Source organism: Lissotriton helveticus, chromosome 1_1, assembly GCF_964261635.1.
Source record: "Lissotriton helveticus chromosome 1_1, aLisHel1.1, whole genome shotgun sequence".
NCBI classification, from domain to species: domain Eukaryota; kingdom Metazoa; phylum Chordata; class Amphibia; order Caudata; family Salamandridae; genus Lissotriton; species Lissotriton helveticus.
The window spans coordinates 843,795,926-843,820,739 of record NC_136057.1 but is presented as its reverse complement, the minus strand read 5'-3'; the positions used below and the strand labels follow the sequence as shown (position 1 = coordinate 843,820,739).

Here is a 24,814-nt window from a genome sequence, read left to right as displayed (position 1 = left end):
AGTATATTGGGCTGCGTAGTAGCGCGCAAAGCTGGCCGCAATAGACGGTGGGGCCGTTACCGCTTCACCCGCCTCATCACGGAGGCTCGGCAAGGATTGCGCCTGAAACGTAGTCTGGCAGAGCCGATACAGCATGGCGCTAGATTTGTCCCCCCACTGGTAGATCCTACTCTGTGTAGCTAACCAGAGCTGACGAGCCTCGTCCATCAACAAGGAGGTGTGGGTTTGCTGCTGAAGGAGCAGTTGTCTCACGGCATCAGCATCATTTCCAGTCGTACACCTCTCCTCCAGGTCCCGGACCCTGTGAGCCGCATCAGTGAGCTCCTCCCTGCGGGCCACTCGGGCTGCGGCACACCAGGCAATATCCACTCCCCGGAGCACAGGCTTTAATGCTTCCCAGAGGGTCACCGCATCGGTTTCCGGCCTATCGTTATCGTCCCAGTAATGGGCTATCGCGGTCCTCTTACAAGACTGGTAATCTGCTTGCTGTAAGTGCCAGGTGGAGAGGCGCCATCGAAATGGCTGCCGTCTCCTGTCAAGGTGAATGTCCATTAAGACCGGGGAGTGATCAGACAAACCACGCGGGAGAATGGAAGTGGAGGCCACCCGCTCTATCCAGCTCTGGGGGACAAATAAGTAGTCAAGTCTTGAGAACGACCCATGGACAGCAGAAACATAGGTGTATTCACGGCTATGCACATGTTGATACCTACACGCATCAATCCAGCCCATCCCCTGCACCATGCTCTTTAACCTAGTCAGGGTATCAGATAGGTGGCCCCCTCCCGGCCTGTGGCGATCCACACTTCCATTCATCACGTCATTCCAATCACCACCTATGATTGCCAACACATTCGGGATTTCAGCCCACACATCAAATAGCTTCTCGACAAGGGCTTCCTGCAGAGGAGGGGGGGCATACACACTGCCAAAGACCATAGATTCGCTCCCCACTTTCCCTTTGACAAAAACATACCTGCCATATCTGTCCACCCACTGTGCTTCGTGAGAATAGGACAGTCTACGGTGGACAAGGATCGCAACCCCCCGTGACCCCCGCACAAAGCCAGCATGATACACCTGCTGATAACCATAGCGCTGTAGGCTCAAAGTCTTAGAGCCCAGGAGGTGCGTCTCTTGTAGGAGTAGCACGTCTGCCCTTTCTCTCTTTCCCAGCCGCAAGACCGCACCCCTCTTAATTTTGTCAAGCATCCCCGTACATTCCAGCTCACGACTCGCAGGGATGCCAGCGGGAATGCTATGCCATGGGTGTCACCCGCCATCAGGAGGCATGTACGACAAGGCCCTGGGTCCCATGGATCGCACACACACACATAGGAATTTAAGCGAACTCGAATAGACACTGTGTTAAAACAAGTCACCCCAACTGCCCCACCTCCCCCTTCCACCCCCCTGCCCCCCTGCTCCCCTCCCGCAACCCTCCCTTCCCCCCAACTCCCCCAACCAGACCCCGAACCACCCCTCCACCCCCCCCACCCCATACCTCACCAACATGGAAGTACCTGTCGCGGAGTAGGGTAACGCCAGCCCCCAACGGGAGGTCAGGTACCTACTACCCCAATGGATCCCCCCCAACTACCCACTCTAGGTCTACCTACCCCTTACCCAACTAACCTAACAGCCCCGTGGGTACGTCCGCCCTCATACAGGCAGTCCCCAACCCACATGTCCCATATACACAGATTACACGGAGCACACAAGGAAATGGAAAGTCATAAGTTAGAACTTCTCTTCCGGTGCAGCCATGATCCATTAGGAGAAGTCGTAGCCCCATGGCCAGGATGTGCGGCGTGGCGCAGGACCTCAGGACGCCGATGTTGGATTATCCACCTCCTCAGCCGCCCCGGCCTCCTCTGTGTGTGAAGGGCGACTCTTCTGTGAGCGCGAGCGCCAGTTGCTTCTGCTGAGTGACCTCCGGGGATTTCTCGAAGGTCCACCTGTAGACGAAGAGTCGGAGTCCCTGCCCGGAGGAGTATGCACCCTAATGCGAACTGTTTCATCCGTCCAAGCAAAGACCTCCTCTGGCGAGTTAAAGAATTGCGTCCGTGATTGGAAGACCACTCTGAGGCGTGCTGGGTATAGCAGGGCATATTGAATTTTCAGTTCTCGCAGTCGCGCCTTTGCCGCAGTGAAGGATTGCCTTTGTTGCTGCACTAGCTTAGTATAGTCAGGAAAAATGAGGATCTTATGATTGTCATACATCAGAGGTTCCTGCGCTCGCGCCTGTCGCAGGATCACATCCCGGTCGTGGTAATTGAGCAGTTTGGCGATCACAGGCCGAGGACGGGCCCCCACAGGTGGTTTCGGGAGTAATGCTCGGTGCGCCCTCTCAACCACAAAGCAGCGCGACAGGGATTCCGGGGGGAGCCACCCCTCCAACCAACGGGTCAGAAAGTCCGCCATGTTCCCCTTCTCACTCTCCTCCGGAAATCCCACAAAACGGAGATTGTTTCTCCGGGCCCGACCTTCTGCGTCTTCAACCCTGAGCGCCAGGCCCTTCTGTATGCCCTCCATGGAAGCCACCTTCTTCTTTAGGATTACCACATCGTCTTTAACCTCGGTGATCCTGGTCTCGGTTTCAGTAATGCGGGCCACAGCATTGCGCAGGTCCTGCCGGAGCAATGTAACATCAGCACCCACGGCAACAATTTTAGCGTCTAGCATGTCTCTGGATTGCGTGATGGCCGCCATGAGTGCCGCGTTGTCAGGACCCGATCCCTGTGAGCCTCCTGCGGCCCCGGCCCCGCCACTCGGCCCCGTGAACTTGTCAATGGGGCCTTGTTTCGCAGTGTTGCCGCTATTGCCACCTCTCGTCATGGTGAACCACGGACCCAGGAGGGCAGTCCAATCAGGCCGCGGGGGCGACGGACGAACCCCCTTCTCACTCCGAGTACGGGCCGCCGGTTGCCGCCACCCGGCCCTGGTATGTGCCACAGAAGAACAGACAATCCTCTCAAAGGGGCACTGCAGCACTCACCAGCCCCAGGAATAGCGCCAGTAGGCAGGATAGAGCGCCAAGCGTCACCGGCTTACAGGCAGGGGGTAGAGGCGCCAGCACCCAGGACGTCACACACCCCGCAGGTCGCTGGGGGGGGTGCCCGGTCAGTGATGGTCAGAGGGGCAAGCGTGGTGAGCTCCTCCCCCTTCTCGGGTCCCCAGGCTCCCGCGGTCCGACTAGGCCGCCGAGTGAGAGTAGGCCCGGTCGAGGGTGCTTCCCCTCCCCCCGCGGTGTCTCTTGCTCGAGCTGGTGGCTTACCCGGCTCCCGATCACTGATCCGCCTCCAGAGTGTGTCAAGGTCCGCAGCAGCCGCCGGCGGATCGCCGTGTAGCGTCGGGTCCGTCCGCCGCCACAGATGAGGTCCGGCGAACCCCGTCTCCTCCGCCCGCTACTTCGGTGCACTTCCGGCTGGGCTTGAGGAAGCGCAAGGCCCCGGCTCTCCCGAGCGGTGCGGGCCCCGTAGCCTTCCGATTCAGATCTCCGGCGTGGATGCCGCAAATGACCCCAGAACACCATCGGAGCTTCCCCAGCACTGTTGGAGGCCAGGCGCTTCACCAGGACGGTAGTGAGTCGGGGCGCTGCAGGATATTCAGGCAGGATATTGCGCCGGCGGGACGGAGCTCTTTAGAGTGCGTCCGCCATGATCGCCGCCTTGGCCACGCCCCCTTCTATGGGACGATTTTGCAGTAACAATGGTTGGCCATATGTGATGTTGGACTTACTACTGCTACCTTTTGGCATTGGTAACTTAATACTTGTAAATTTGGCTCCAACCCCTGTACCAGGAATGGAGACATAAGTTGACACTTTTGAGTAACTTTACAGGGGTAAATTGGGAAATAGCCCACAGTAGTAAAGTTACTCAAAAGTGTAAGAGTAAACTTACATATGTAGAGTTACTCATGTGCAAGCTTACCTTTGTGAATAGGCCCAATTGTTTTCATCAGGCTTCATTTGACTGCTGATGTTTACCTTCTGCTTTGTTTATGTCCTGAAAGCGCAAACATTTTTTTTTTTAAAACACATTGTATTCATTTTCAGCGTAATACAACTTTTTCACATACATTTTTACTGATCAGCTATATGATGTCTTCTCCGTTCTTGGTCTAATTAGCAATCATTATGTCCATCAAATACTGTTTATTTCTATTCTTTTCCTAAACATTCCCCAATTAACTCCCTCCTCCCATTCCTTTACTGCAGGTTCCATTACCCTTTCGCTAGGTGCTCATTCACAGTTCAGAAAACTTAGCATTTTACATTTCTGATCTATCCCATTATGCCCACTCATTAATGTTGTGACTGTCTCCTGACCATGACTAGTATTGTCATTGAGCACCTTCCCTAACCCCTCCCTGTTCATGGCTTGGTGGGGTCCCCTGTTGCGAGTGTGCTGAGGGTGTTGATCGGCCCGAGTCGGGTTCCGGGTTTTTCATTCCTTCCACCAGTGTCTCCCATGCTCTGACTCGTTCCATTGCTCCTATCCCTCTGCATGCATTCCTTAGCAGCACCCTGTACTCACACCGCACATGTTTCTAGCTCTCTTTTGCAATCAGCTATTCAGGGTCCCCGTGGCACCTTCCAACGTCGTGTGATTTCTCGTTTGGCTAGTATGAGTGCAAGGTCTTGAAACCTATCAGTAACCCTTGTTTTAGATATGTGGGAAAATAAGCTAAGGAGGCCATGTGCTGGCCCACAGGGAACTATTCGCTCTATTATTCCACTCACTATAGTCGTGATCTCCTGCCAGTATCTCTGTATCATTTGGCAATTCCAGAACATTTGTTTCATGACTTCTCCGTTTTCTCCACATCTTGAGCAACTCGTGTCTTCCCTATGGAAGAATCTATTAATACATTCCAGGGCGAGGTAGGCCTGATGGAGTATATAAAAGTTGATTAATTTGAATCGTGCGTTTCTCGAAACCTTATAAGTTCTATCTAGTGTGCTGATCCAGTCAGAATGCCCAAATCCCTCTCCCATCTGCTCCGCAGCACTGTCAAGGGTTGGAGGGAGGCCTTACCGATCACTTTATATAGGCATGTTACCTCCTTCATCTTGCACCCTGCCATTCATATGTATTCACTTGTAGTGTGGCTTTTGAGTTCTACAGTGCCTGTCCCCCAGTGTCTCCTGACCGCTGCCGTTCATGCTCCGTACAGCAGGAAGTGGCCTGAGGAATGTCCTAGTCTGTGCTAAAGTCCTCAAAGGACCGGAGCTAACTTTCTCCGTACATATCTCCCAATTTAGTGGCCCCTGCCTGCATCCAGTCCTCCGACCCTCTCCACTGCCCCCCATGTGGCAGCTCCTGTATTACTGTCGTTAGAAGGTCTGGTGAGTAGGGTGCTCAAGTTTCTGTTTTTTGGAAACATCTCCCCCCAACAACGCTGCACCACTTGCATTTCCCTGGCACCATGCTGTGGTGCTCCCCTCACCCTCAAAAGTGTCCTTAGAAGCACATTCCGTTCAGGTATGAAAGGTCCCGGCTCTCCCTCTCTGGTGTCAGTCTCCTCGCTAGCCACAGTGTAATACATTACAATTGTCCCGCTAAGTAGTATGATTCAAAGTCGAGAACTGCCAGTCCCCCTTCCTCCATTGGTCATTTCAAGGTCGCCAGGGCCACTATACGCCAGCCTGTCCCCAAAGAAAAGGAAACCAGGAGTGAGTCTAATTTCGAGAACCAGGCTCTCTGTATCCAAACGGGTAATGTGGTAAACAGGTATAATATTTGTGGGAGGGATATCAACTTTAATAGTGCCACCCTACCGGCGACCAACAGAGGGAGAGTACTCCAGAATGTCATGCTGTCTTTTAAGGAACATAACATCCTGCCTACGTTCCCCTTTTGAAGATGAGGTTGGGAGTGATATATCTTAACACCCAGGTATTTTAGGCAGTGAGGCTCCCACACCAGGTCTCCAAGTCCCTCTGGTGGTTCCCGGTTCTGCACTAGTGGGAAAAGTCTGGACTTCTGTCAGTTTACTTTGAGTCCTGACAGTCCAGCAAATTCTGTCATAATTTCTCGAGCTGCTCTCAATTCACCTCTCAAAATCTCTCAGGAATAGAAGTAGATCATCTGCATAGAGTGCAGAATGATGTGTATGTCCTCCTATTTGTAGTCCCTGGTATTGTCCTCCCAGCCGAGCAAGGCAAGCCAAAGGCTCCATAGCTAGTGCAAACAGCCACGGGGAGAGAGAGCACCCCTGGCATGTTCCTCTCTTCACCCCATACTGCCCGGAAATCACCCGGGCCGTTCACACTCTTGCCAGTGGTTCGATATAAAGCAGCTGTCCCCAACGTAAGAAATCTTGCCCCAGTTGCATTCGCTCCAAGACTCCACACTCCAGTCTATCAAAAGCCTTCTCAATATCAATGGCAAAAACCGCTCCAACACCATCCTCCTTGACGCTTACCTCCAGTATAGACAGTAACCGTCTAATGTTAAGAGCTGTGTTTCTGCCGTTGATAAACCCCGCCTGAACCGGGTGGACTAGTGTAGTCATGAATGGGAGGAGTCAAGTTGCTTAGAGTTTGCTTAATATTTTAAAGTCTAAATTAAGCATTGATAATGGTTTATGGGGCGTACAAGCTAGGGGTGATTTACCCGGTTTAAGCAGTGGAATTACAAGTGCCTCTCTTGTAATGCTCTGGAGCACTTTCTCCTCTCTCGCCGCTTCATACATCTCCACCAGTTTTACGACTTACTCGTTCCCAGGACTTTGCCTCTGGTTAAGTCTTTAGTTGCTCTCCGTGCTTCCGACTCGATAATGGCGGCCCCCATTGTTACAGCATTTTCTTCTATCAAGGTATGGAGGGGGAGGGAAGCAAGAAAGTCTTCAAGCGTTGTCTCCTCCCGTATCCCTACACTTTTGTAAATAGACATATAATACTCCATGAACCTGGCGTTTATCTCGTCCTATCTATATCAGTGGCGCCCATTCTGATCCTCTATTTCCATTATAGGGGTACCCCTATGGGTCGGGTTGGCCAACCAGGCCAGCAAAAATCCCGTTCTATCTCTTTCCGTGTGGGTTTGCTCCATATATTTTTTATAATCAAAGCAGCGCCGTCGCTGTTCCTGCACGGCTACATTCTCCTTCGCGTCTAGGACATCCTGTCAAATCTCTGGGTGTGCAGGTCTTCGCTTCACTAGCTCGCGTAATTTTTTCTCTGGGTTCTCTATATCCGTCACCAATGTGCGATGTACCCCAATGGAGGTCGCCATTCATCTTCCCCAAATCAGTGCCTTAAAGGTGCCCATATCCATCAGTCATGACGAGGTAGAGTCTGTGTTCACGGAGAAGTAGTGAACTATGTGGCGTTGAGTTTCCACAATGAATACTTGATCTTCTAGGGCTTTCGGTTTGAGCAGCCAATTAGGAATGGGCTGTTTGCACATCCCCCAGTTTAGTCGCATCAGGACCGGTTTATGATCTGATATCGTTCGGGTCAGGTATTCCACCCCTTGTACTAGTGCAAGTATATCAGTGGAGCACATAAAGGTGTCTAGTCGGACGTCTAAGTCATGTACATGCAAAAAGTGGGAATAGTCTGAAGTTGTCTGGTGTGTGCGCCTCCATGTGTTCACCAGCCCCCATCTGGTTTGCCACTCTGTAAAGGTTCTCGCAGTCCTAATGGTTGGGGCATCCCTAAGAGGCGGGTGTGAGTGATCTAACATTGGGTCCACCACACAGTTACAGTCTCCCCCAGGATTGTAGAGTGTCAAATGAAGCGCCAGTGTGCCAGACATGTCAGACAGGAATGCGCATTGATCTAAATTAGGGCCATATAAGTTGATAATTGTAACATCCTGGCCATCTAGTCGCCCAGTGATCACTATGTATCTACCATACGGGTCAACCCAGCCTCCTTTGTGTTGAAAGGGGACCCCGTCTTTATCCAGATCATCACCCACCCTAGCAAATGCCGAGCATGAAGTATAATACACCTGTCCCCGCCATCTGCCTTGTAGTGCAGCTCCCTCGGGAGCCAGGAAATGCGTTTCCTGCAGGAGGGCTATATAGAATCCCCCTTCTTTTCAGATAGGAGGAAACTTTATGTCTTCCTATGTCTCTTCCTGTATTCATTCCTCTAACGTTCCAGGTCATCAGCGTATAGTTCGTATAGTTATCCAATAATAAATTTCGTCGCCACCTTAGTCCACACCCGTCTGTGGATGACTTCTCCATAGGGTTCTGTTTAGCCCTCAAAGGTTTTATTCATCGTAACAGTTGACTTATGGATTCTGCAGTTACCCCAGTTAACAACTTCTCAAACCCCATACTCCCAAACCCTATGACAAGTGAGTGTTTCTCCCCATCCAAGCTCTATGCAAACTGTGCAATTAAAACAAAATATATATTGTTCGGAGGCAGTGGAAGTTGCTTAGCCACCCGCCGTCCCGGGGCCATCCCTCATCCGGTACGTTGCATAAACATAGCACGTAACCTTCCCAGTCGCCATTCAGTCATCAGCACTCCAGCAATCCCACCCACCTCCACCTTCTGATATGTGCTTGCAGGATACAGTTCAGATGATATCATCTGCCGTCCCTGGAGTCACATCTGGGAGTTCTAGACGGAGGTCCCCCACAGTGCTGGAACTATGATCAGAGTCCAATTCTCTAGACTCATCCCCTGTCGGCGAGGGCGCGTCCCCGGCCTCTGACGCCCTCAGCGATGCAAGCGCCACCACCGCTCTGTCTCTTTCCTTCTGTGTTTCCGCCGCAGTGTGGACCCTCCGGGTTGTCCCCCCTTTTCTCTGTGGACTATCCAATGATTTCCCACGATTCTCGTGTATGCCTGTCCGGCCTGGCGATCAATCCAATCCCATACTTCCTGTGGTGTTCGTAAAGAGCCTTACTCCCGCTGTGGGCACCACAGGTAGTTTATCTGGGAATATCATTGAGTATGGGGTCCCCAGCTGGCGTAGTTTCCTTTTCCCCGCCAGGAAGGACGCTCGCTGCATCTGAACCTCTTGGGAGAAGTTTGGAAAGATTCTGACTGTACTATTGTCCACCACTATGTGATCTTATAGCCTGGCCTGGCAGAGCATGTAGTCCCGGTTCTTATAAAACAACAAGCATGCCACTACCAGCTGTGGAGGCCCACCCGGCATGGGCGGCCATGCTGGGACCCTGTGGGCTCATTCCAAGGCAAAGTAAGGGGAGAGATCCTCCTCAGTGATGTTTTCTCAGATCCATATTTCTATGTATGCAACCATGTTGTTACCTTCAGCTTTTTCCGGAAGGGCTACAACCCTCAGATTATTGCTGTGCAACCTATTTTCAGCATCCTCTGCTCTTAGCTCTAGGGTGTGCACTCTCTTTTCCATGTCCACGATTTTGTCTCTCGCGGTGGTGATCAGTGGCCTCATATCTTTAATGTTGCTCTCATTAGTAGTGACCTTTTCCGCCAGGGGTCTATGATCCTCACTAAGGAGCCCCAAGTCCTCTCTCAGAGTATCTATTTTATTTTCCACTGCCATCCTTTTGGTTTCTAAGGCCGGGAGTAAGTCTTGGAGCATTGGGGGACGGGGCACTCCTGCTGCTCCGCACCTCCTCTGCCCCCTGTCCCCAGGCCTTCTCTAATGTCGGGGTCCTGGTCTTGCAGATCTGGGTCCTTCCTCCTGGTGGTCTTCCCCATAGTGATGCCCCTCCTCTCGGAGCTATTGTGCTTGTATATCCTCTTCACTTCTTTATTAATCCCTGTGTCTTCGATTCACATGCCCATGTCTCCACCCTCAGTGCAGGTCAGCAGTGGGTGCGAGATCTGCTGGTCATGCCACTGTTTGGTTTCTCATTCTCTGAAGTCCGTGAGGGCCGAGCTCCTCAGGGAGGACCAGCCTGAGCATAGGGATCCTGGCGCATGACTGTGTCCTTTCTTTATGGACCTGGTTCTCGTTTTTTCCAATAACCCCTTATGCGAGCTTTCCTTATTCTCGTGCCTTCCTCCCGCTGCTCAGTCGGTAGGAGAGTCTCCTTTTTAATACAGCTGCTGTGCCCTTCACTAGGAGGGCTTATTATGTTATGCTCTGTTCGCTTTGCCACGCAGAGTACGGGCCTGCTCACCTGTGTCCAGAGGGGCTTTATCGGTCCTTCTTGGCATTTCCCACACTTTGACGGTGACAGCTCTTGATTGGTCTGCTCGAGATGTCCCATGCACCCCTCGGTCCACTGCTCCGCAATCCTGTCCTCCAGGCGGATTCTTGCAGGCAGATGCGATGGGTGCTAGGGTGTTGCCCGCATTGTCGCAGTTCCTTCTATGGGCCTGGTCTCACTACGCCTGGTGGAGGCCAAGCAGGCCCGACTGCTCCCTGATTCTTGCCTGCTCCTCCGGGGGCGTTTTAAGTGCAGCAGAGGCATCAACCACGCTCTCCGCCATCGCCAGCGGCTGCCCTCGTTGCAGTTCCTAGGTACTCCCAGCCGCCAGCCCCAGCTCAATTCCGGACTCTCCAGGCCATGTCCCAATTCCTCCACTTCTCACCGCAGTCTCTGCCTCCGCGGCTGCTCATAGGCATCCTCCGCCATCGGCCTGGTCGCCATTTTGTTCCCCCGGCTGGCTGCTCTCATCTGTCGTCTCAAACTTCTTCCGCCGTTGCTAGGGTTGCAGGAGCCGGTTTTTCATTTATTGGCCCTTGTGTGTCACCTATTTAGACAGTTCTGAGCCTCCTACTCCATCTGGGTCTAGCTATGCCCCTCCAGTGAAAGCGCAAACAATGAGACAGTGGGGCCTGATGGGAAGGCAGGAAAGTAATGTGGGCACATTGAAGAAAGACTGAGCGGAAAAAAACAAGGGTGTAGGACAGACAGGGCATAGAAAGGGTGTAACAGTGCAGAAGCTGATGGCAGTGGGATAAGAGGTTTTACTAAGGATCTAGGTCCTCTTTGACAATATATAGAAAAAGTTACATTGCAGATTCAACACATCCCTTTTATATGACATAGCAATGAAAAAGGAGCCACTAATGTTACTGCACAAAAAAGTGCCCAAAGATAAAAGTGAAAATAGCAATGAAAAGAGTCACTGATTTGACTGTATGGGCATTACAAGAAAATGAAAAAATATGAGACCTTTTACTAGGTGCTTCTAAAGCGTGATGCCCCTGAGGATATTTTTCTCCTTCATAACTATTGAACAGTACATAGCAGTAATTAGTTTGCTGCCTTTGACTGATTGTGAAGCAGCATTTCTAGGTTTTGCATGACAGCGCAGGTGTCAGTGGATGCGTTGTGATGTGATAAAAAAAAGAGCTTTTAGGATAATTACAGTGATGGACTGTGGCTCCTCCCAGATGTTGGTTCATCTGAGTACAACTTCTGATTTGGCCAAAAGTGTGTGCTTCCACAGAAAGAGTGCTTAACTTTCAATCAGCTGTGATCATTTATTATCAAGCAATGTAAGCCAAGGCTATTTATCATGCAAAAACAACAATTAATGGACAGAATGCAGAACAATGTCATACATTCATCCCAGGCTATTTATCATGTCAAGCTATTGTGTTGGAAAAGGAGCTTGGCCTAAATTCCTTTATGTCTCACACATGCCACTGTAGTTTTCTGGCAACTGCACAGATGGGAGAAGGGGTCTAGGGAGAAATGATTTGCTGTAGTGCAGTCCGAGCCCTCCCTTTTCCATCATCATCATCAACTTCAGAGATACCTTAAAATGGCACTCCCTGAGAGAATGGTGAATTTTTCTTTCTAATTCTTAGTTTAAAGGTTTAGTGTATTGAGAGACATGCATGTAGAACTTTTTGTAAGCCTTTTGGCTCCCCCTTGCTTACCCCTCTCTCTACAGTCTGTCGTTCCTTCGTCAACCTTTACATCCAGAGTCATTATTTCAAGATAAGCACACCAGAAGATCCTTCAACTAACAGTTTTTACATCTTTTGTGCCCTTACTTCGTAGGTATGTTTGTAAGTATTATTTCTAGATTTATATATTTCAATTCCACAAAGTTAATTTAATTATAATTTAGTATTTAAGTTTTAGAAATTACAATGCTATAAGATGTAATTTAGCGGTCGTTGTAACAACCGCGTTGTGATTTCCTGCGGGCAAAAAGGTTTGTGGTAAACGTTTACCCTTAACACTACCCTTCCCGACATCCTCAAATGCCCTAACTGCTACATAACGCTTCTCTTCCCTGAAACCTAAAACTCTTATATTACCCCTTAAAGCTACCCTCAATCAATCCTAAAAACCCTTACCACCCTTTAATGTGACCCTTCCACTAACCTAAAAAGCACCTTACCACTCTTTACCACTAACCTTCCCTCCACCCCAAAACCTTGCTACCTTTAATTCTACCGATCTCTGAACTATAAAAACCATTACTACTCCATGATGCTACCCACCCTGCCCCGAAAAGCCTCTTACTATTCCATATAGCTATCCCACCCTGCACCCAAAAATATCTTTACTGCTGTTTAATACTGCCTTCCCGGAACCCAAAAAAAACATTCCTTCTCCTTAAAATTACCCATCCCTGCACCCTAAAATACCTGGACTACCCCATAAAAGCCACCCATCTTAAACCCCTTGGTGCCCCTTAACGCTGCTCATTCCTGAATCATAAAAACCCTTACTATTCCTTACAGTTGACCATCCTGGAACCCAAAAAAACCCTACTGTTAACCCTACCCATCCCTGAATCCTTATACCCCCATAATACCCTTTCCCTGAAGCCTAAAAAACTCCTTCCCACAGCTCAATGCTACCATTCCCTGTATCCTAAACATCGGACTACTGCGGGAAACATCCTTTACAACGCAACTTTTACCACGCAGTGCCTTTACACGCAACTTTTACAACGCAAACCATTACAACGCATTGCGCTGGGGGGCGCTCTAGGGTAGGGAATAGGTTTAATTTACTATCCAACACCTTCCCTACTATCCACGGGGACTGGAGTTGGAATAGTAAATTAAACAATTCACTATCCAGCGCCCCAAAGCACTATGCGTTGTAAAGGCATGCGTTGTAAAAACCGCGTTGTAAAGGCATGCGTGGTAAAAGCACGCGTTGTAATTTCATACATCTGACTACTGCTTATGCTACCCGTCCCTGAACCACAAAACCTGTTACTGCCCTAAAATGCGACCCTTCCATGAAGTCTAAAATCGTTTACTACTCCAATGCTATAAGATGTAATTTACTTCAGACATATTCCTTAAATATTAATTAATTTAATATACTGTAATTTTAACTGACTCTTCCCTGATCCCTAAAAATCCCTTACAAACCCTAAACGCTACCCTTCCCTGAACTGTAAAGACACAAGCCTACCCCTTAACTTCTACTCTTCTTTGAATAGAAACCTATACTACTACTTAACACTACCCATATCTGAACCCTAAAGTACCTTACTACCACTTATAGCTACCTTTCCATGAAACCTAATAACTCATTACTACCCCTTAACACTACCTTTCCCTGACCCCCAAAAATCCCTTAAGATTCCTTACCATTACCCTTCCCTGAACCCTACAAACTCCTTAGTAACCGTTAACACTCACCTAAGTGTAAAATACTGGGAAAAATCTTCATTTTAAGGGGATCCTCAGGTTTTCACTTGCAACCCCTATTAATTTTATGGGCATCTCCTTTCTCACAGTTATCAATACCTCTAGGATCAGTCAGTTTGGGGAGGAGTTACAGGGTGATATTAGGGATGTTATAAGGCCCAGTGTGGTTTCGAGCAACACTAAAAAACTAGCCTCTTTAAAGAGTTGGAAGAATGTTTTTAGGGCATCAGTAGAAGAACGTTCAGGACTCTGATTGAATAGGTTATACTGTTTATGTACAGTGGAGCTGCACTGCTTTGCCATTTGGACAAAATGAGCACCGCTCCACCCATGGAGTCATTTGTAACATGTTAGATTTTTTGCTGTCATACCACGATTCGGTAAAAGCATTACCACTACCAGTAAACATGACATTACTAGAAATTTGAAAGTAACTGTGTAAGCATTGCATATGTCTGTTTGTCCGTAATTATTGGTTTATAATTTGTACCAGATTTTTGCTTGTGCACTCTTACTAATAGGCAGGAATGCAGTACTTTTCTCTGAATGCAAACCATTTTCTACATATTTTGCTGGGTTTTCAGCGTTCCACATACTCTGAATGATCCCCAAAGTAGTATGTCCAAGAATGACAAAATACACCAAACATTAGTACATGACTATCGTAAATCTTAGATTGTGTGTAATAATGGTCTATCTGTGTAACTTCCCATTCCAGGTCTGGCTTGACAGCACATCTGTCTGGATGACAGATTTATATTAATTCCTTTAAAATATGCATAAAGTGGGCTTTGACTTGACTCCACCCAGAGTATTCCTCTCCTACCTCATGCTATGAGCTGGCGATATCTCATACCACCTTCCAGGAAGTGCTTCCATCAGAATGCATGTGGGATTATTCGAAATCTGAAAAATATACTCAACAATGATGTTTGTCACATTCATTTCTTTTCCTCCTATGTACATTCATCAAACAATGCAATAGCTAAAGTTGTAGGTTGTCCAATCATAAAGCCAAATCATAGGTGGTGAAGAGGTTAGTTAACACCATTAAGCAAAGTAAACCCGTGGCCAGTTATGGGCTTAGCTCAGTAATTCTGTATAGTGAAGGCAATAGGCATTAGACAATTGGTTGTTTTTGGTCGAGGGAATAAGCTGCTCTGAGCAAGGAGTTTTGTGTGAACAGGTGATTACAATGAACTAAGATATATATCAATGTGGTTCCTCTAGGCATGCAAGAGCATACAAATGAGTCTGCGTGTTTCTGTGGGGACAGTTGAATGTGTTGTGGGATGCTTTCCGCTCAATGGCTCGCACTCTCTCTCCAGGAACTGAACACAGGAGGAAGGAAGAGCCTCATGGCTGGGTTAGTCAAGAAAGTGTCCCCGGAAGAAGAGTGACTGTAGAGTTGAAACTGCTGGGAGCTTTGGTTGTTGGCTAAGGAAGACAAGAAGGCAGAAAAAAACTTGCCTTACAGACAAATGGGAGGCAGGCTACAGAACAGATGAATATAGTGAAGAAAGGGAGAGGGGAAGGGGGCGTGGCTTGCGCGCCGGACGGTGAAGACGCACTCTCCGTGAGCTCCGCGACGGACTTTCTTCACGGATGCCGTGAGAGCGCTATTTCCTGCTTTCTGGACGTCTGAGGTGGCTCCACTGTTGGTGGAAGGCTTCGCGACCCTGATGTTGCCGACAGAAGTGGCTTTCATGCTGTGTGGAGTCTACATGCCTAGCGGTAACTTTTCCTTCTGACGCGACGCGGGCGTCCGCCATTTTGGTCGCTTAGCTCGAGTCGTCGTTCTCCTCACCGCTTCTAATCCCTGCCACTAATTTCGCAATATCCTTCTGCTCTGTCAATTTTCTTCACCAGTGTGGCATTTTTCTTGTTGTTTACCTGCCATTTTTTGCCCCTTATCGGTTTTTAATGACTGACTCAGTGTTCTCTGGCAGAAAGGGGTGCCGCCATTTTAACAATGCCGCGTTTGGCCTGACTGACCTTTTTCTCTTTTCCAATATGCCACAAGTATTCAGCCGCTTGCTGTTTTGACCATATCGCTTAACTGTCCTCATGCCCTACTCATTATCAATGCACTTTATGAGGATGGATATTAGTTTTTTCACGTCTTAACGCTACACCTCGCTATCGTATCTCCTCATACCTCAGTGCCATCTTTTTTCTGCAACCTGCGATTTTCATTCAGCTGGCTCAGTGTCTCTACTACTATTCATACCTACTATCTACTGTGCAGTATCCTTCTTGCTGTTTATTTTTTGCCACGACTTTTGGCCCCTGCTCACACTTTTGCCATGGCCAATGACTCCAAATTGTCTCAGACTGGTACCAAACCTAAGCGGCCTAAGAATGACCCGCCCTCTCCCATTAAGTCTTCCTCTAATCCTGTCCTGGACTCAATCCTTGAGGAGGTTCGCGGCCTACAACCGTTTATGAGTACGACTAATGACAGGCTCAAACAGATTGAAGACCGTTGGGTACTTATGGAGGGCAAAGTCTTAAATTTGGAGCAAAGGGTTAGTGACATTCAAGATGTCTCGACTAAAATCCCTCTCCTAGAGCAAGAAATTCTCAAACTTAAGCTGCACACGGAGGATTTGGAAAATCGTAATCGGAGAAACAACCTACGCGTTTATGGTATTCCGGAAAATCTGGAAGGGCCTGACATGGTGTCTTTTTTACAAAAATTTCTACAAGAACTTTTGGATCTCCAACCTGCGTCACACCCTCTGAACATTCCGTATTAACTCTGCCTCTAACAAACCTTGTGGCATTATCATGCTCTTTCTAGAATTCACGGAGCTGATGACTGTTTTAAAAGCTGCCAGGCTGAAACGACGTCTCCAGTGGTCTGGTCACAACATATTCATCTCACAAGACCTCTCGACTGCGACTAATGCCAGACGTAAAGAATTCTTGAATCTACGGCCTCTTATGCGACAACTACACATTCAATATGGCATTCTTCATCCATGCTTCTGCAAGATCACTCATAATGGTCGGACCCGCTCATTTGATGATCCTCAAAAGCTCCATGCTTATCTCCAGAGTGTTTCTCCTTCGACGATGGACACTGTTGCTTAATCCTATTTCTTGTCACCTTTCTTAATGTTCTTACATGTTGCTTCCTTTTTCCTTCTCGCTATTAATCTGTACTTCTCTCCTCTGTCTCTGTTTGACTCTTCTCTTTCGTCTTTTATTCATATTCTCCTGTTTTTCGCTCTTACAATCTTCTCTTTACCCTTTATATGTCCTTTTTCTCGGTTGCTCCTGGGGATGTCTCCCCTTCCCGGCGTATCCTTGCCCCTGATGTTTTTGTTCTTCGCTATCTCTCCGATCAGGCTTCTGTGCCTTGATCTGTTTACTTTCCTCTGTCTTTTATCTGCTCTCTTTTATACCTCTCCTCTTATCTCTTTTCTCTCTTCTCTTCTTCCTGCATTCCTTTTCCTCTTCTTCACTGCTCCATATCTTTCGTTTCCTCTGCAATCTCTTTCTCGATTACTCTCCTTCATGGTGCATTTCATTCTTTTGTCCAGATTTTACATTTGTGTTGTGAGTATTTTAAGAGTTCTCTTTACACATATTTTATGTCTTTGTTGTTTCCTTTTCTGTAGTGCTTCCCTTGCCATGTGTTCTCTCCACATGTCGCCCATCACCCCTCTCCTCAATGGTGTGTAATTTTGTCTCATGGAATGTGCGAGGTCTTGGTCACCCTGTCAAGCGTCAAAAGGTATTGTCTCATTTATCCAAAATTGGTTCTCAAGTTGTTTTTCTTCAAGAAACGCATAAAGAGACAGTGGGTGGGTCAGGTTGTATTTTCTCCGGCTCTTCTTAAAAAAGGGGGGGTTGCTATTTGTTTTCACAAAGCTTTGAATGTACAGATTATCTCCTCTCAACATGATGACGAAGGACGTTGGGCAACGGCTAAGGTTATTATCCATAATAAGACATTGATTCTGCTAAATATTTATGGTCCAGTACGTCCTGACCCTAAGTTTTGGAATGCTATTAAAGCCCTGATTTCTTCCATTGACTGCCCAGATTTTGTGATTGCAGGTGATTTTAACCAATGGCTCGACCCCTTCTCTGACAAATCTCATAAGAGCTTCCAATCTGCCATTGCCTCGCGTCCTTTGTATGATTCTTGGAAGTTATGTAACCCTGATGTGTTGGAGTATACCTTTTTCTCTCGTGTGCATCACACCTGTTCTAGAATCGATTACATTTTGGTTAGTAAATCCTTACTCCCCTCCATTCAAAAATCTGCTATAGGCTCCATTTTTATTTCTGACCATGCCCCTGTTTCTACCTCATTTGATCTTTCCCTTATCTCCTCTAAATTTAGTAGTTGGAAATTTAACGCCTTTCTTTTATCTGACTCAGTTTTTTTGAAGGAAAGTGCGGAATTTTTCAATGAATTTTTTACCTTTAATGATCCCTCTGATACCTCCATTCCTAATAATTGGGATGCTTTTAAAGCTCCGTTCCGAGCATTTACCATATCCTATGTTGCTAAAAAGAAGAAACTCAATAGGGAAAAATACGATGCCCAACTTCGTAAAATTAAACACCTTGAGCATTTGTATTTCTCTTCTAAATCCTCCTCCTCCCTTCAAGATTTAATCTTAGCCAAAACAGAACTCAATAAGATTATTACCAATGAGGCTTGTCACACCCTACTTAAAATTAAATCCAAATTCCATGGTGGCCAAAATAAAGCGGGAAAAATGTTGGCAAACTATTTGAAAATAAAAGCTGAACGTAAAAATGTTGGCTCCATTTTTAATGACTCTCTAAACAAATTGGTTACAGCAGATGAGGACATCGCTGACGTATTCCATTACTATTATCATTCCTTATATACTGATGACACCCACCCCTCTGATGTAAACCTATCTTCCTTTTTTGAGGGTCTTCCCTCTCCCCCTTTCCTCCCAGATGAGTTTGCTCTCCTGGAAGAAGAAATTACACTACAGGAGGTAACTCGAGCCATTCACTCACTCAAACGCTCTAAGGCTCCTGGTCCGGATGGCCTACCTGTAGAATTTTATTCCTCGTTTCATACTTTTTTTGCTCCTAAACTCCTTCAACTTTTCAATTCCTTTATTATGAGTGCGAAGGCTTCTGGGTCCTTTTTAGATGCACTAATTATCATAATCCCGAAACCTGATAAAGATCACACCCAATGCAAAAATTATCGCCCTATATCCCTAATTAATTATGACTGCAAAATTTTTGCTAAAATTCTTGCTTCTCGCCTTGATTCCCTTATCCCCCGTCTAATCAAAACGGACCAGGTGGGTTTTGTGAAGGGTAGGCTTGCTGCGGACAATGCTCGTTTATTCTCTAATGTCATTGCCCACAGCAAACATCTTAAAGTCCCTTTAGCAGGACTATCCCTAGATGCTGAGAAAGCTTTCGATCGTATCAACTGGCAATTCCTGCTTCGTACCCTACACTGGTTTGGTTTTGGTCCCTCTTTTATTTCTATGGTCAAACTTCTCTATTCCTCTCCTCGTGCCAGTATTTTTGTTAACAACCAATTTTCCAAGTTGTTCTCCTTATATAGAGGCACTCGTCAAGGATGTCCCCTTTCTCCCCTATTATTTATTCTTTGCCTTGAACCCTTCTTAGAACGAATTTGTTCTAATCCTAACATCACTGGTTTTAAATTGTCTTCTACTGAAACTAAACTGTCTGCATATGCAGATGATGTGCTGGTTTACATGTCAAATCCTGAAACCTCCCTTCCACCATTTATGGATGAGGTCCAGTTATATTCCTCTGTTTCGGGATATAAATTGAACCTGTCCAAAACGGAAGTCCTCCCACTTAATTCGCTTTGTTACCAATTCATGTTTAATAATACTGATTTTGCTTGGTGTCCCTCTAAAATTAAGTACCTCGGTATTTGGTTTGCACCCTCCTTGAGAGATACCCTTAAATTTACGTTTGACTATCTCATAAAGAAAATCAACTCCCTTCTTCAAATCTGGTCCCCATTATTTCTTTCCTGGTGGGGTAGACTAGACACAATTAAAATGATGATTACCCCTCATGTTCTGTATACTGTGTCTATGCTCCCTTTCAAAATTCCCCTTTCGCATAAACACTATTTGTTCTAAATTTTTATGGAATGACAAACATCCCCGAATAGCGCTGCGAAAGCTGATTCGCCCTAAATCTGAAGGTGGAGTTCGATTTCCCAACTTTAAAATGTATCACTCCGCTTTCCTGATTAAACAATCCTTTTCTCTGGCCTATGACTTTAATGACACCCCTGTACCTACATGGGTTCTCCTGGAACGCTCCCTGCTGAAAGACCTTTCCTTTCAACATATTGTTTTTATGTCCAACTGTTCTTTTTTGACTAAATACCCCATCTTAAAATACTCCCAAACGGTATTACACAATGTCTTCTCCTCTAATCTTTCCTCATTGCAATGTTTTTTATTATCTGTTGTATGGTATAACAAATTTCTTCGATATAAAGGTAAATCATTTTATTTCAAGCACTGGAAGGAAAAGAATATTGTATTTGTTCATCAATTTTTTGATAATGATTCTCTCATTGCTTTTCCGATATTACAAACTTTATTTAACTTACCTTCATCGTATATTTCTGAATATACCATTATTACGTCTGCCATTCAGTCACACTTAGCTTCTTTTTCAATGCCTGATGCCTTACCCTCTTTTGTTCCTACCTCTTCACTTTCTCCCTTATTTTCCACTCAACAACCTAAGGCTCCCCTTGTTTATACACTATTATTGTCACCTGGTTCAGATCATCCTAAATCAGTTGTTGAGATTGCATGGGAAACTGACCTTAATATTTCCCTCTCTGTTCTGCTGTGGGATCGTATATGGTCCAAATTGTTTAAAGTATCTCCTGCTGCTCGTATTACCCAATCGTTACCGTTCATTTATCACAGAGTTCTTATCACCCCTGTAAGTATTCATAAGTTTTCCCCAACATCTTCTTTACTATGTTGGTCATGTGCTAAAAAAACTGGGTCACTTAAACACCTACTATTCGAATGTCTCCCTGTTTTATCATTTTGGAAGGAAGTTTGGAAGATATGTATGCAAGTTTTTAATTGTTCTGCCCAGTTATCTTTACAGAATATTTTCCTGGGATCGTTATCATCTGATGTTGATATTACCTCTTCTTCTGCGAGATTGTTGGACTTGTTTATTTCTCTTCATTTAAAGTTATTTTATTATGTTGGAAAGATAATTCTAAAATTTCTATTCACACCTGGTGGAATTTTGTTTGTGATGAACATAGGATTGCCATCGCTTCTTCCTCTTCTGTCCCCCTGAAAATAAAATCCGATCTCCTTTCGTTCCCTTTTACCACTTATCTTTCCTCCAACTCTCTTCCTTGAATGACTCTCAGTTTTCCCACTTATTCTTCCCTTCCCCTCTCTTCTCCCTTCCCCTCTTTTGCCACTTCTTTCTTTTCTTTCTTTCTTCTCTCCTCATTTCTCTTCTACTTGTATCTCCCTTTTTAGGTTTTGCCTAGCGAAAGCTGCGCTCTGCGCAGCTTTTCGCGCAGGCGAAATCCTGTTGAGAACTGTAGGGTGCTTTGGGTCGGCCCTCGTCATTGATTGGCTGGCTCCGTAAACGGAGCCTTGCCATTGGACGAGGGGCCTGTCCGTCAATGCCGGACCAGACACGGGGGCGTTCCTGACATTCTTTGCCTTTTGCCGACGTCACGCGACGCCGGGAACGCCCCCGAGTCTGGTCCGGCATTGCCGGCACCTCCCTTGCTCTACTGTCATCACCACAACACTGCGCCCATTTTATCCCAAGCTAAACACTCGGAGAGGCGCAGTGACCGGGTCTTTGAAGGCCGCTCTCCCAATGAAAACAAGTTTTCTCTCCGAGTCAGCACGAGCAGGAAGACGAGCAGCGCGCCTCCCAGCTGGCCTCTCGCATCAGCATCCAGAGCTGCCCTGCGCGGTGTGTAGCTTCAGTGGAGCTTCAGAGTGCAGAGTGGAGCTTCAGAGTGGAGCTTCAGAGTGGAGCTTCAGAGTGGAGCTTCAGAGTGGAGCTTCAGAGTGGAGCTTCAGAGTGCAGAGTGGAGCTTCAGAGTGGAGCTTCAGAGTGCAGAGTGGAGCTTCAGAGTGCAGATTCAGAGTGGAGCTTCAGAGTGCAGAGTGGAGCTTCAGAGTGCAGAGTGGAGCTTCAGAGTGCAGATTCAGAGTGGAGCTTCAGAGTGCAGAGTGGAGCTTCAGAGTGCAGATTCAGAGTGGAGCTTCAGAGTGCAGAGTGGAGCTTCAGAGTGGAGCTTCAGAGTGCAGATTCAGAGTGGAGCTTCAGAGTGCAGAGTGGAGCTTCAGAGTGCAGATTCAGAGTGGAGCTTCAGAGTGCAGATTCAGAGTGGAGCTTCAGAGTGCAGAGTGGAGCTTCAGAGTGGAGCTTCAGAGTGGAGCTTCAGAGTGGAGCTTCAGAGTGGAGCTTCAGAGTGGAGCTTCAGAGTGGAGCTTCAGAGTGCAGCTTCAGAGTGCAGCTTCAGAGTGGAGCTTCAGAGTGCAGCTTCAGAGTGGAGCTTCAGAGTGGAGCTTCAGAGTGCAGAGTGGAGCTTCAGAGTGCAGAGTGGAGCTTCAGAGTGGAGCTTCAGAGTGGAGCTTCAGAGTGCAGAGTGGAGCTTCAGAGTGGAGCTTCAGAGTGCAGAGTGGAGCTTCAGAGTGGAGCTTCAGAGTGCAGAGTGGAGCTTCAGAGTGGAGCTTCAGAGTGGAGCTTCAGAGTGGAGCTTCAGAGTGGAGCTTCAGAGTGGAGCTTCAGAGTGGAGCTTCAGAGTGGAGCTTCAGAGTGGAGCTTCAGCGTGGAGCTTCAGAGTGGAGCTTCAGAGTGCAGCTTCAGAGTGCAGAGTGGAGCTTCAGAGTGCAGATTCAGAGTGCAGAGTGGAGCTTCAGAGTGCAGATTCAGAGTGGAGCTTCAGAGTGCAGAGTGGAGCTTCAGAGTGCAGAGTGGAGCTTCAGAGTGCAGAGTGGAGCTTCAGAGTGCAGAGTGGAGCTTCAGAGTGCAGAGTGGAGCTTCAGAGTGCAGAGTGGAGCTTCAGAGTGCAGAGTGGAGCTTCAGAGTGGAGCTTCAGAGTGGAGCTTCAGAGTGGAGCTTCAGAGTGGAGCTTCAGAGTGGAGCTTCAGAGTGGAGCTTCAGAGTGGAGGAGTGGAGCTTCAGAGTGGAGCTTCAGAGTGCAGATTCAGAGTGGAGCTTCAGAGTGCAGAGTGGAGCTTCAGAGTGCAGATTCAGAGTGGAGCTTCAGAGTGCAGAGTGGAGCTTCAGAGTGCAGATTCAGAGTGGAGCTTCAGAGTGCAGAGTGGAGCTTCAGAGTGGAGCTTCAGAGTGCAGAGTGGAGCTTCAGAGTGCAGAGTGGAGCTTCAGAGTGGAGCTTCAGAGTGGAGCTTCAGAGTGGAGCTTCAGAGTGCAGAGTGGAGCTTCAGAGTGGAGCTTCAGAGTGCAGAGTGGAGCTTCAGAGTGGAGCTTCAGAGTGGAGCTTCAGAGTGGAGCTTCAGAGTGGAGCTTCAGAGTGGAGCTTCAGAGTGGAGCTTCAGAGTGGAGCTTCAGAGTGCAGATTCAGAGTGGAGCTTCAGAGTGCAGAGTGGAGCTTCAGAGTGCAGAGTGGAGCTTCAGAGTGCAGAGTGGAGCTTCAGAGTGCAGAGTGGAGCTTCAGAGTGGAGCTTCAGAGTGGAGCTTCAGAGTGGAGCTTCAGAGTGGAGCTTCAGAGTGGAGCTTCAGAGTGGAGCTTCAGAGTGGAGCTTCAGAGTGGAGCTTCAGAGTGCAGAGTGGAGCTTCAGAGTGCAGATTCAGAGTGGAGCTTCAGAGTGCAGAGTGGAGCTTCAGAGTGGAGCTTCAGAGTGCAGAGTGGAGCTTCAGAGTGGAGCTTCAGAGTGGAGCTTCAGAGTGCAGAGTGGAGCTTCAGAGTGGAGCTTCAGAGTGCAGAGTGGAGCTTCAGAGTGCAGAGTGGAGCTTCAGAGTGGAGCTTCAGAGTGCAGAGTGGAGCTTCAGAGTGCAGATTCAGAGTGGAGCTTCAGAGTGCAGAGTGGAGCTTCAGAGTGCAGATTCAGAGTGGAGCTTCAGAGTGCAGAGTGGAGCTTCAGAGTGCAGAGTGGAGCTTCAGAGTGGAGCTTCAGAGTGGAGCTTCAGAGTGGAGCTTCAGAGTGGAGCTTCAGAGTGGAGCTTCAGAGTGCAGAGTGGAGCTTCAGAGTGGAGCTTCAGAGTGCAGAGTGGAGCTTCAGAGTGGAGCTTCAGAGTGGAGCTTCAGAGTGGAGCTTCAGAGTGGAGCTTCAGAGTGGAGCTTCAGAGTGGAGCTTCAGAGTGGAGCTTCAGAGTGCAGAGTGGAGCTTCAGAGTGGAGCTTCAGAGTGCAGAGTGGAGCTTCAGAGTGGAGCTTCAGAGTGGAGCTTCAGAGTGGAGCTTCAGAGTGGAGCTTCAGAGTGGAGCTTCAGAGTGGAGCTTCAGAGTGGAGCTTCAGAGTGGAGCTTCAGAGTGCAGATTCAGAGTGGAGCTTCAGAGTGCAGAGTGGAGCTTCAGAGTGCAGAGTGGAGCTTCAGAGTGCAGAGTGGAGCTTCAGAGTGCAGAGTGGAGCTTCAGAGTGGAGCTTCAGAGTGGAGCTTCAGAGTGGAGCTTCAGAGTGGAGCTTCAGAGTGGAGCTTCAGAGTGGAGCTTCAGAGTGGAGCTTCAGAGTGGAGCTTCAGAGTGCAGAGTGGAGCTTCAGAGTGCAGATTCAGAGTGGAGCTTCAGAGTGCAGAGTGGAGCTTCAGAGTGGAGCTTCAGAGTGCAGAGTGGAGCTTCAGAGTGGAGCTTCAGAGTGGAGCTTCAGAGTGCAGAGTGGAGCTTCAGAGTGGAGCTTCAGAGTGCAGAGTGGAGCTTCAGAGTGCAGAGTGGAGCTTCAGAGTGGAGCTTCAGAGTGCAGAGTGGAGCTTCAGAGTGCAGATTCAGAGTGGAGCTTCAGAGTGCAGAGTGGAGCTTCAGAGTGCAGATTCAGAGTGGAGCTTCAGAGTGCAGAGTGGAGCTTCAGAGTGGAGCTTCAGAGTGCAGAGTGGAGCTTCAGAGTGCAGAGTGGAGCTTCAGAGTGCAGAGTGGAGCTTCAGAGTGCAGAGTGGAGCTTCAGAGTGGAGCTTCAGAGTGGAGCTTCAGAGTGGAGCTTCAGAGTGGAGCTTCAGAGTGGAGCTTCAGAGTGGAGCTTCAGAGTGGAGCTTCAGAGTGGAGCTTCAGAGTGGAGCTTCAGAGTGCAGAGTGGAGCTTC

At 47.9% G+C, this 24,814-nt stretch overlaps 1 long non-coding RNA gene across 1 annotated transcript in view; it reads left to right on the top strand.

Annotated features, from left to right (window-relative positions):
* Nucleotides 1-17,288, top strand: part of LOC144817931 (uncharacterized) — a 162,750-nt gene extending 145,462 nt beyond the window's left edge. The window contains exon 3 of the long non-coding RNA XR_013607002.1: nucleotides 17,173-17,288. This is a non-coding gene — a long non-coding RNA (uncharacterized LOC144817931). The remainder of the gene's footprint in view (nucleotides 1-17,172) is intronic.
* Nucleotides 17,289-24,814: the final 7,526 nt, after the last annotated feature.